Genomic DNA, 13,112 nt, shown 5'->3' on the forward strand with positions numbered 1-13,112 from the left:
CGACTTTCAGAAAGAAACTCAAAACTTGGCTCTTCTGCCAAGCTTTTCCAGGAACATAAGTCCTTTGTTCGTATCCTGCCTGCTGGTTCCTCTGCCTATTTTCATTTTCTGATCTAATTAAGTTCATTCTAGGCACAATATACCCTACCAGCTTTTCTTTGCCGCAGGTTACTGATTATTACTCTCACAAGCTGCATTTTCATCTTCTCCCCATTACCGTTCTACAGATTACTTTATTTTAAGACAGTTTGTTTTGCTTTATGGACCAAGCCATAACTTACATAGAACAGTTTCCCCCATCCAAGTTCATATACCCCCTGTTCCATGTACCGCCTCCGGGTGAATTCTTTTCTCTGTTTCAATGTTTCAATGTTAACCGTTCCATGTTCAGTGTAAACCGTTCCATGTAAACTGTTCCATGTTCAATGTAAACCGACGTGATTTGTATGTCATACAGGAACAATGGTATATAAAAATTAAAAATAAATAAATGGAATAAAAAATAGCAAATACGGTAAAACAGGGGTACAAGACTTTTTCTAAATAAGTGATAGAAGTAAGTGAAAAAGTGGCATCGATGACTCAGACGTGAAGGGAAGGAGAATGCAGAAAATGATAAGGAGAAAGCCAAATTGCAGGACCACATAAAATGAAGGCAAATAAGATTAGAAGTGAGGTAAACTTTAACTAACTTTCAGAGCAGTGTGTTTGTGAGGAGTCGACTAAACTTAGAGGCCAATATTCAGTAAGCTGTTTAGTGGACAAATTATCCAACTAAAAGTTAGTCGGACAACTTGTCCTGTATAATCAGCAGAATAAACATCCCACTGGATATACTTAGCTAAAGTTGTCTGGCTACATGTAGCTGGATAACTAAAAAATCTAATTTCCTGTTTTTGAATATGGCCGTTTAGGTTATTTAGTTATCTGCCTCCCTGCAGAACCAATAGGTCTGACCGCACCCTCTCCCCCCAGACACCCCCATTCCACTCCCTATACCCAGAAAGATCCCTGCCGGCAGTGAGGTTTAAACTCACTCATTTCCAACTGCTCCAGTGCTGCTTCTGATAGGCAGCACTGGAAGCAAAAACTGCACACTTATGTTTCCAGCACTACGTGTGTAAGTGGAGCTGGTCCTAAACTTTCTGTTGTTTAAGTGGCAGTGGTTATGACAATTTCCCTTCAGCACACAATATATTATTATGCATGAGCATGCAGTAGGAAACATCATCAAAGTGATATTATTATTATAATCATTGCTGTTCATGTCAGATAGTGGAGGTTTAAGCAAGGTATTAAAGCAGAGGTTAGGGCAGTTTCTGGAATCCAATAGATTGCAAGATCTGAGGCAGCATTGTTTTATCAAATGTAGATCTTATCAGATACATTTGATCAATTTGTTTGATTGGGTGACCAGAGAGTTGGATGAAGGGAGAGCGCTATATGTAGTGTTCTTGGATTTCAGTAAGGCCTCTGACATGGTTCCACATAGGCGATTTATAAATAAATTGAGTGGCTCTGGTATGAATCCTAGAGTGACTGACTAGGTTAGAAACTGATTGAGTGGGAGGTGAAAAGGGTAGTGGTAAATGGAGTTCACTCTGAGGAGTGGGGTGCTCCTAGCAGTGTGCCTCAGAGATTGGTCCTTGGACTGGCTTTTTTCAACATTTTTGTGAGCGACATTGCAGAATGATTGTTGTGAAAGCTTTGTCTTTTCGTTGATGATACCAAAATCTGCAATAGGGGTATAAAGATGGAAAGATGTGGAAAACATGGGGAGGGATCTAGCAGAGCTCAAGAAAAGATCTAGGATCTGTCAGCTAAAAATGTAATACTAAAAACTGCAGAGTTATGCAGTTAGGATGCAAAATCCCCAAGGGAGTGGGACAGTATTGGGGGTGAAATTCTGCTAAGTACGAAAGAAGAGCGGTGTCTGGGAGCGACTGTAGCTTATGATCTTAGGGCAGCCAAACGGGTGGATAAAGCAACAGCAAAAGTCAGAAAGATGCTTGGCTGTACACAGAGAAGAATGGTCAGCAGAAAAAGGGAGGAGATAGTGCCCCGAACAGGTCCCTGGTGAAACCTTTGGAACACTGTGTATGATTCTGGAGTCTGGACCTTCAAAAAGATAAAACTAGGTGGAGTCAGTCCAGAGGGTGGCTACTGAAATGGCCAGTGGGCTTCATTCTAAAGCATATACGGACAGACTTAAAAGATCTAAACATGTACACCCTGGAGGAAAGGTGAGATAGGAGAGAGATGAAAGAGACATTTAAATATCTCCAAGGTTTCCATGCACCGGAGGACAGCCTCTTTCAGTGGAAAGGAGGCTCAGTGTAGCGCGAGGGGTCATGGGATGAGGGTGAAAGGAGGGGTAGACTGACTCAGGAGGAATCTTAGGAAATATTTCTTTATAGAGTGGGTAATGGATGAATGGAGGTGATGGAGGCAAAAACAGTATCTGAATTCAAGAAAGCCTGGGATAAACGCAGGGATCTCAGAGGGAGTAATGAAAATGATAAAGCTAAATTAGTTGGGTGGGTGGGTGGGCAGACCGGATCATGTTTCTATGTTTAAACAGAAAAATACGTGTCAGGGTAAGGGGCAATAAGAAAATAAAGCAACAGAGAAACAGCGGTTTCAAAACAAGTGGTAGATAGGGAAGCTGTTTTCAGTTCTGCCCTGTAACCACTATGCTACACCACTAGCAACATACTGCAGATTTCATTTCATAGAATATCCATCCAGGTATCATAGAGAGCATTCTAATCCTCGTGTACAGTTAACCACCAGCGATTATGGGCTAGCTTTATACTCTCCAGTATTTCTACCTCTTCATCTTTCACTCAAAACATGCTTGCACTTGCCCTTTTCTTCTGGATCACATTTATCCCCATACAAGGCAACTGATGTGCATTCAAGCTGTAATCATGTACACTGTGGAAGGCAATGGCAGCTTAACAGTTCTAGCAAATCTGTATTCTAGTCTGTTTCAAGATGAATGTAATATTCAACGCCCAATCCAACATGGAGAGAGCCTTTTTATTCTGTATATCATGAGATCATATGTGCATCAGGGAATATTTTAAGACCTATTTTAAAATCTCTGCACTGGCTACTGATGGTTCTCCAAACCAAGGCCTGGATTCACCATTCTCGCATAGAATGGTGAATCCAGTGGAGGCGGGGGGGGGGCGGGCCTGCGAAAGCCGGCAGCCATCGCACCACCGCGGTGTTTTCGCTGCCGGCTTTCGCACTCAATAGCGCCACCATGAAAGGTGGCGCTATTGGGTGCGCTACTGGCGGCGATAACATGGCTTACCTTATCGCCGCCAGCGAAGACAGCGCCAAGTCCGCCTCTTCGCCGCCCCGATAGCGCACGCGATAGGAGGGTACAGTGACTTGTCCAAGGTCACAAGAAGCAGCAGTGGGATTTGAACCCTGGTCTCCCTGCTTCGCAGCCCGCTGCTCTAACCAGTAACCACTAGGTCCCTGAAATGACTACAACTTGTTCAGAATTTGGCACTGAGGAGAATACCTTATCTAGCTGATAACACCAAGTCTCCCAGGACTTCTGTCTCTTAGGAAAGGTCTTTCAGTTTCCCTTTGGGATTTTTATCTAGCAGAGAGTGTCTCTGATTCCCCAGCCCTTGAATGGGAGACTTCCCAGCTGTGATTTCGTATTGCATTGCAAAATATAGAATATGTTGAATTTGTTTGCAAAGTTATAGTATTAGTGCTTTCTACAACCAACATAACCACAATCTGAATAGAACTCAGATCTCTTTTAGTAGTCTTAAGGCACCTGTAGCTGGCACCAGAAACAGAATTGTCCATACTTCAGTGTTCCTTCAGTTCACATCACTGATCTGTCCAGTTGCACAATGGTTTCAATCTGTGACGTGTACTATAGTCTCCTCAGATGAAGCCCCCGTACTCAGAAAGTATCAGTGCTCTGAGCTGCCATCCTCAATCAGTTCAATATCATCCAAAACCTTTTCATAGCTCCACTAGCCACAGGCAATCTAGCTGAGCACCAGAGACCCTTTTTAATAGCCACAAATATTTAAATATTTGCAGTATACAATTTATGGAAAGATCCGATAGTCAATTTGTTGAGCAAACTTAGGTTATTGTGGATTTTAAATATGAGTGAAAGCTTATTCACTATTGTATTCATTTATTGTAATTATAACAATTACAATACCCTTTTAAAAATTACCTCATCATAAATCTGCAAGCTTTTCCATAAATGTTTTGCTGATTTCTATTAATTGCACATCTAATTGCATTCAACCAACAATAAAATAGGCTGGTTTCTGGAGGAGGATTATGGTGGGATTATTGGGTTTCCTAGCAATAGATTTGCACAGGGCTAGATGCAAAGGTGCTATTCTCGTTTTTCTTTCAAAAGTCTGTATGGTACATTTAATTGTTTACTCCAAGGAAAAGCAGAAATTCATAATGAAATGCAGAAAAAATGCATTAGAAGCCTATTCTAGTTTTTTCTTTGATTTTGTACCGTACTGCATGTATGTACCCTTTAGAACGTTGTATTTCTTATTCGAAGTATATTTATATTAAGTTAAACAAATATATAAACTAAATGATTATTTGAAGGAAATACCATGTACCATTATATATAGAAAAAAAGAGAAAATACCTCTGTTTCAGTCACAGGAAGACAGACTAAGAAATAAATAGATGGAACCAAATTCTCTTGGCCTACAATAGAGAAAGTGCACGACTTAAAAGAACAAGAGAAAAAATGAATTACATTGTCATACCAGTTCAACAATAACTATTAAATAAAAAGTGCCTATATTATCTATTATGGCTACAGATTAATTCCCAACCCAGTACACCACAAGAAGGAATGCATTAAGGCAGACGATTGAATATGGATGTAGCCAAATCTTTATCCTGCTGAAAATCTCTGAAGTGCTTAGGTTCAAAAATGTTGTGCCTAAAACCTTGGGGCCTGATTGTAAAAAGCATTTCCATGCTTCAAACTGGGTTTTACATGAATAAATGCACTTTACCCATGTAAATAGCTTTTTAAAATGCTATGACAGAATGTTACAGTTACATGTGTAACTCCTTTTAAAATTTCCTCCTAAGTATTTGATAAGGTACTTACAAAGGAGTCTTTTGAAAAAAAAAAAAAACTAGGCTCTAACAGACAAAATTGCTGGATGCTGTGGTAGAAACTGCTTATGCTTGTATTGTAAACCTTTGGAATATCTGGGAATATGCAGGTTCTAATATCCTAAAACAATGTTTCTCTATAACAAAATACAATTTTGCGGGTCTAATATAAATCATGCTCTAAAACAAGAGGGACCAACAGTGTAGCAGGCACAACCTCAGTCTACCTCCAGCTTTGCAAGATTGACTACTATCCACTAAAAAGTGTCCATTCTGATGATCCTCTTTCATTTCCTTTTTTACTAACGTATCAATATACTGCCATGCCGTGAACAAACAAAACCATACTGAAATTTTCACCTGGATCTCCATTGGTTGGAGAGCTAGAGGCAGTTGAATGGAGGTCACCTCTGAGTACCATGCTGCGTGCAACTTAAAATGGCCATTTTGTTCAGGTGCTGCAGCCCAACACCTCTCAGGGGCCTGAAATTTTGGGGATTAGTACAAACCCTGGTGGTAAGTCCCAGTGCAATGTTTGGAACGTATCGTGAGCTTGCCTCCCTTTCTATGGGTCAGCAAAGTGTGTGAAACATGTTACAAAAGAAATATAAGACCTATTTTGACTCCTTATTGCTCCTGACCTATACTTTGTTTCAGACCCTGAGTGGACCAGCAGTCATGGCCCATGGCATATACATTTAAGATTTGCACTAAGCGGCTTTACAGGCAACTAGAAACAAAGATATAATTACATAAAGGCATGATGTCACTTTTTATGCAACTGTTTGCCACTTGTCCAGTGCAAATATATCTGCTGTGTAGTTTTTAATTCTTTTCATTTTTATGTCATTTGAAAGAGCATCTTTTTTTCTACAAAAGTTGCCCTGTTTCATTTTGGACCCGATCTTACTTTGGTCATAATTAAGGCCCCAATGATATGCATTATTTGCATGTGTGGGCACGCTATGTTAAAAAGAGGCATCTTTGGTGCCTTACTGTGTAACCCGCAAATGAGTTAGAGATGTGAAATTGTACAATGCGGTGAAGCTTGTTGTGCTTACCATGCTTGTAGCTTATGACACATCTTGCTTCAGCATACTTTTATAAATGACTCCTCAAAATGGACATTTTATTTTGCTGTGTTATTTACTGCATGCAAGCCTGAACATGCAAAAGTATCACCTTCACAAGGAATTATGGTAATGTCAGTTTACCAGTGTGTGGTGGCAGAGATTTTGGGAACATGCCCTGGCCTGTGACACCATTGTATTCCTTCTGTCCCTGGTATCAAATTTTTCTTTGTGGCAAAGGAGGACATTTAAGCAATCAGAGCTGTTCAGGATGAGAGGTTTAGGAAAGGTCATACAGTTGCTGGCACAAGGGAAAATCATCAAGTCAAGCCATTGATGCAACTAAAATTTGCAATAGCAAAATTTTGAATGATGTCCCCTAGAACATGAACATGAATATTTTCATGCCCTTCAAGTATCTAGCTTCCAACCTGGTCAGTATTAGCTTGCATCTATGTTGAATCCTGGTAGATAGGCCATATATGCAAAGTCTCAACTGTCTTGGCAATTTCTTGCACCCCGTAGATCCTGCCAGGTCATTTTTATGGCCGTCCTGTAGAGACACCTGTTGGGTTCCAGAAGAGCACATTATTGCTACCCTTGAAGCCCCATTAACAACTTCATCAGGCAGGGAGTACATTCATTCACAAGCCACTTTGTCACTCATTGATAGTCATTCAAAAGCAAGTGCAAGGCAGGAAAACTCACTAAAAGGTAGATTTTAAAAGGGTTTTCAGATGGACACACATAGCTTACATGCAGCACTTTGCTATATTGAGGGAAGAGAGAGAGAGATGCTTTATAGGGCTCAGTCTGATACTCTATATATAGACCATTGTAAGGGGGCACTTTCATTGGCGTGAGTTTTAGGGAGGTTGGTTAGGGTTAGGGGGGTGTTTATAGACTATACCATTCATAGACTATACCATATACATTCATAGACTATACCATATACGTTCATAGACTATACCATACAGACTATACCATCATACTATTACCATTCACAACTGTCATATTTATTCATTTGATTACCTATGTACCGTTTCATTTTTCACTTGCTATTCTAATGTATCAATAGGCTGAAATGTAAATATTGTGCTGTTCAATTTCTCCCCTTCCATCCCAAGTTTATTTTCCTTGTTTTTTGTAACTTTCCCTCTCCCTTTTTCTGATTCACTGTATTTAAAGTTCAAGGTTCTTATTGAAAATATTGTTTTTTACGTTACGTTATGCTTTACACTCCTTGTTATTTGTAAACCGGGTTGATGTGATGCCTATCATGAAACTCGGTATAACAAAAACAATAAATAAATAAATAAATAAATAAATAAATAGACACATTCAGAGGTATCTATTGTAAAAATGACATCAGTAAAGAATTCTTGACCTTATAAGTAAAGAAAAGGTATTGATTTGTACAATGCAGCTAGCAGAGACTGCAGTGTACAAATCAACTCCTCTTTTTAGAATTTTCATCACTTATAAGGTCAAAACATCTTTAAAGATGTCAGTTTTACAATGGATACCTCTGAATGTATCTGTAACACCCCCCAACCCCAAACCATCTGTCATCACAATCCCAATACTTAAATCTCTGGAAGCCTCACATGCCAATGGAAGTCAGCCTATCAGTGCAGATGTTCCCCCAGGCCCCTGTCTTCTCCAAAACATGGAGGCAAAAAAGAGTATTTGAGGGTTTTCTCGTCGAAGTTGATATTCAAAAGCCATTTAGATGGAAAAGTGAAAAGTTATCCATCTAAATGGCTACCCAATTATATTGAAAGCCGTATGCGGCTAAATTCTAGCCACATAATGACTTAAGTGGCTAGAATTTAGTTGAATAAGTGAGGGGTATTACAGGGGTGGGCAGTAGGCATTTCTGGGAGGAGCAGAGTTAGCCTCCTAAGTTATGTGGCTAACTCAGATATTCAGAGTTAGCCATTTAGCCTATGTGGCTAACTCTGGTCAGGTTGTAGGGCTGTGAGCTATCATGGATAGCTCCTAGATGTTACCATTACCTCTTCCTGTTCCTCACCTACAATCCGTATAATGGCGAAGGACCCACACAAATTAATCTTTCAGAATTAGAATAAAATCACCTATAGCAGGGTCTGAAATGTCAGTTCCCTCAGCTGCTTCCCATCCAGACATAACACTAAATGGAGTATAGAGTAGATACAGCAAAGGAGATCCTTTCTAGAAAATAACCAGATGTCTTTTAATACTCAGGGCCCATACACTAACAGAGTTTAGTGATGAGGTGCACACCCAGCCTTTGGCACAGGATGAGCCCTTTCCTGTCTATAGAGATCTACCTATTTTGTATGTTTTGGGGAAAGATGACCTTGAGGGGGAAGGCAGAGAAAGGGAATGGACCAGTGAGGTAATCAAATTTGCAGATGATACAAAATTGTTCAGAGTAGTTAAATCACAAGCAGATTGTGATAAATTGCAGGAAGACCTTGTAAGACTGGAAAATTGGGCATCAAAATGGCAGATGAAATTTAATGTGGATAAGTGCAAGGTGAAACATATAGGGAAAAATAACTCATGATATAGTTACACAATGTTAGGTTTGTTAATGGCGATAACCTCTGACCAATAATTCAATGAATGCCAGCTCCAAAGAAGTTATGCAGTGAAAGGTTTATTAATGGGGAAAAGGGGAAAGGCGTGGTTTCCCCGGGGAAGAAGTGAATACAAAGCAAATGGTGTATAATTCATAATCTACCCAGCGCTCTAACGCGTGTGCTCAGACTTATAAGGGTCCTGGGATTGCTGATACCAGACATCTGCATAATCCACACCCATTACCTTCAATAACCAATCGATATATATTTTAGCATGTGTACTTAGCGTGCTTCTTACTATAGGCTAGGCTCTTGTTATCAGAAAAATAACAAAGTTAGTTCCATCCTTCCAGGAATGATGTCATCCGTGCTGGATGATCCTCTTATAAGTTTAATTATCATAGTGCTTCATAGTGCTATCAATCCACTCTGCACTAGGTATTCTTACAGGTTCCATATTAGGTACTACCACCCAAGAAAGAGATCTAGGCGTCATAGTGGATAACACATTGAAATCGTCGGTTCAGTGTGCTGCGGCAGTCAAAAAAGCAAACAGAATGTTGGGAATTATTAGAAAGGGAATGGTGAATAAAACGGAAAATGTCATAATGCCCCTGTATCACTCCATGGTGAGACTCCACCTTGAATACTGTGAATGGTCGCCGCATCTCAAAAAAGATATAATTGCGATGGAGAAGGTACAGAGAAGGGTGACCAAAATGATAAAGGGGATGGAACAGCTCCCCTATGAGGAAAGACTAAAGAGGTTAGGACTTTTCAGTTTGGAGAAGAGACGGCTGAGGGGGGATATGAAGAGGTGTTTAAAATCATGAGAGGTCTAGAATGGGTAGATGTGAATCGGTTATTTACTCTTTCGGATAGTAAAAAGACTAGGGGACACTCCATGAAGTTAGCATGCGGCACATTTAAAACTAATCGGATAAAGTTCTTCTTCACTCAACACACAATTAAACCTTGGAATTTGTTGCCAGAGGATGTGGTTAGTGCAGTTAGTATAGCTGTGTTTAAAAAAGGATTGGATAAGTTCTTGGAGAAGTCCATTATCTGCTATTAATTAAGTTGACTTAGAAAATAGCCACTGCTATTACTAGCAACAGTAACATGAAATAGACTTAGTTTTTGGGTACTTGCCAGGTTCTTGTGGCCTGGATTGGCCCCTGTTGGAAACAAGATGCTGGGCTTGATGGACCCTTGGTCTGACCCATTATGGCATGTTCTTATGTTCTTATGTTCAGCTGTCCTTTTTTGTTCAAAAATATTTATTTAACTTCTTTCAGATGTATCATAGGGTTTTCCAGTTTCAATATAAATTAAACAGTCTCCCCCAACATGGACCATGTTTCGTAGGAAAACTGCTTTGGGAGGGACCATCTATCAAAGGTTAAATAAATCCAAGGGTTTGTGAACAAGGATAGGGCCATAATGACCTTGAGATGTACTGGCAAAGCATGGCCTCTTCAAATGGAAGGGTGCAGGTCTTGCTCTAACTACTAACAAAGGTATAGTATTGTTTCTTTGTTTTACCTAAACCTGCCAAAAACTTGCTTCTCAGACAGATCCCAAAAACATGCTCTGGTCAGGTATACTCTTATAAGGAGTACCTCCTCCTGCTCCTCTGTTCTCTCATGTTCCTCAAATGTTGCACCTGAATATCCCTACATTTATAATATGCATGTTCAACATCAGTTCACTTCCACTCACTTCCCCCAGTCAGACCCAGTGACACACACACACACATTCCCAGTTAGCTTCAATCACCCCCAGTCTGCCCCACTTACCAGACACTCACACTCTCTCTGAAATGCCGTTGCAGTCACATCAAAGTTCACCCAAAGAGCAGAAGCAAACCTAGTATCAGACACTAGAACATACCCAGGAAACAACCATTACAGCCAAACACACTTCTGGGCAAGGAGAATGATTTTCCAGTTAGCCCCCACCCTGTCCACTCGCTGGGAGAAGCCAGCATGCCAAACATCAGGTCCAAAAAGACAATGCAAGTTTGAAATTGGTGCATTAATTAGTAGGTGTAAAAGCGTTCATGCATTCTTGATGACATTCATACATACACACCTTATTAAATCGTGAAGTACAAGTGAACATCCAAAAGAAACCCCAACATGACATGAACAAGCTCACTTTAGGGTAGATTTTCAAAGGTGCACCCGCACTTCCCGGTGCACACAAATGGACGCACTGATTTTATAGTATGCATGCGCTGGCACGTGGGCCAGATGTGACACATCCCGGTCTTCCCCAGTTCCCTCACAGTTCACTTCAGTTAAGGAGCAGACTGGGAAGGAACTTCTCTACCCCCTACCCTAACCTCCCTTCCCTTCTCTTCCCCAACCCCTAAATCCTACCTGTTTGCTTTTTTTGTTGTTGTTTTCCAACTTCAGGGCCCGACCTCGTTTGAATTAATATTATTGGCAAAATGTTACCTTCGTTGTTTCTTAAGAAACAACGAAGGTAACATTTTGCCAATAATAATTCAAATGAAGAACATTTTGCTAATAAAATCATTTTAAATCAGATGACAGAAGTGTCTTCAAGAATAAAATATGCATCATTAGAGAGTTATCGCATTATGTTACATTAAATGGATGTCATGAAGTTCTTGGGACTTTAAATCAAGGATAAAACAATTTTCAAAAAATATATAGCATAAAACATCAGTACGGAGATGGTAGGAGATTAATGATTACAATGCAAAAGTGGTGCAAGGACGCCTACACAAACTATGAAACCTTCCACCCACTCCAAAAATTAATGGTTTTTAAATAAAAAAAAAAAAAATTGAAGAAAAAGTATTTCTATTAATTGTGTAGGCATTGAGATTACACGTGAAATGTATAGAATATAAAGGTAAAAGTACGGTTAAAAAACAGCTCAAACTACAGGAGGGGCTGTTCTTTTGATGAATATATAATTAATAGATTTCTGTTTCGGTGATTTTGATATATTAACTCCAATATTAGCCAGTTAACATACAGGGTCATTTATCAAATCACGTTATGGCCCTAATGCGTAATAAAAGGTTTCTAAGGCACGATAAATGCACAATCTTTTTCCTGCCGTGTGTTTGATAAAAGGTATGCAAAAGCTAGTGAAAATTTATCACACACTAATGCTGGATTTAATGTCAGAAAAAACAACACCTTTTTTGTGCATTAGAGCGGAAAAATAGATTTTATCGTGGGGTAGGCGCAGCTATCATGGATCGTGGCTATTATCGTGGCTAATATTGGGAGTGCTAAAATGAGGGCTTTTCTCAGAAATACATACACAGCCTTGCTGGGCCCAAAAAAATACATTTTCTTGCCTGCTCCCCCCCCCCCTTATATTAGAGGGAAGTGTAATATTAATGAGAAACTGGCTGCCTCACTGGCCCATTTACATTATAGAAAAGCAAGTTTGCTTACCGTAAATGGCATTTCTGTTCAGGGAGGAGGGAAGGGATGCATGGTTAACTCATCCTGCTATCTATGGAAAACATTGTTTACTGTAAACAAACTTGGTTTTTTCCACAGATAAGCAGGCTGAATTAGCCATGCTTTCTGGATGTCCCCAGCTCAAGGATTTGGGGCACAGATCTTGGGGGGGTTTCTTTTCTGTGCGGAGAAATTCCTTAGGTCAATGAACAGTCCAATGTGTTAGTGGCATGATGTAGTATTTCTTGTCCCATGAGGGCATCCAATCTAGCATGTTGTTGGAGGCAGTAGTGAGAGGAGAGCGTGTGTAATGACAGCCAGGTCGCTGCTTTACATATGTCTTGAAGGGGTACCTGTCGAAGGTGTGATATCAAAGCAGCCACAGCTCTTAGCTGGTGAGCTTTCACCTTTGAGAATAAAATGTCTGATCAACTCTTGTAACAGAAGTTGATGCAGTGGGTCAGCCAATTAGCCAATGTGCGTTTAGTCACTGGAAGGCCTGGGGCATTCGGGTTGTAGGAAAGGAAAAGCTATGAAGGCCCGTTAGGTGAATGAGTTCTCTGTTTGTAGTAAGCCAGGGCTCTCTTGCAATCCAGCGTGTGTAATAATGCTTCTCATTCCGAGGTATGTGGCTTCGGAAAAAGGTTGGTAGCATGATTGTCTAATTGAGATGGAAAGCTGAAACAACCTTGGGGACGAAGGATGGATGTGTCCATAGTGATACCTTGTCGTGGTAAAATTGTAGAAAGGGGGAGTAGTGTACTAGCTCTTGTAATTCGCCCACCCGTTGAGCTGACGTGATGGCTATGAGAAACAGTACTTTCCATGTGAGAAACTTCAATGAGGCCATCCCCATAGATTCGAAGGGAAAA

At 40.2% G+C, this 13,112-nt stretch overlaps 1 protein-coding gene across 1 annotated transcript in view; it reads left to right on the plus strand.

Moving 5' to 3' along the window:
* SORCS3 (sortilin related VPS10 domain containing receptor 3) overlaps window positions 1-13,112 on the plus strand; it is a 1,039,444-nt gene that overhangs the window by 800,769 nt on the left and 225,563 nt on the right. The gene's annotated exons all lie outside the window — the stretch shown is intronic.

This window comes from Rhinatrema bivittatum, chromosome 7, assembly GCF_901001135.1.
Source record: "Rhinatrema bivittatum chromosome 7, aRhiBiv1.1, whole genome shotgun sequence".
Taxonomy (NCBI): domain Eukaryota; kingdom Metazoa; phylum Chordata; class Amphibia; order Gymnophiona; family Rhinatrematidae; genus Rhinatrema; species Rhinatrema bivittatum.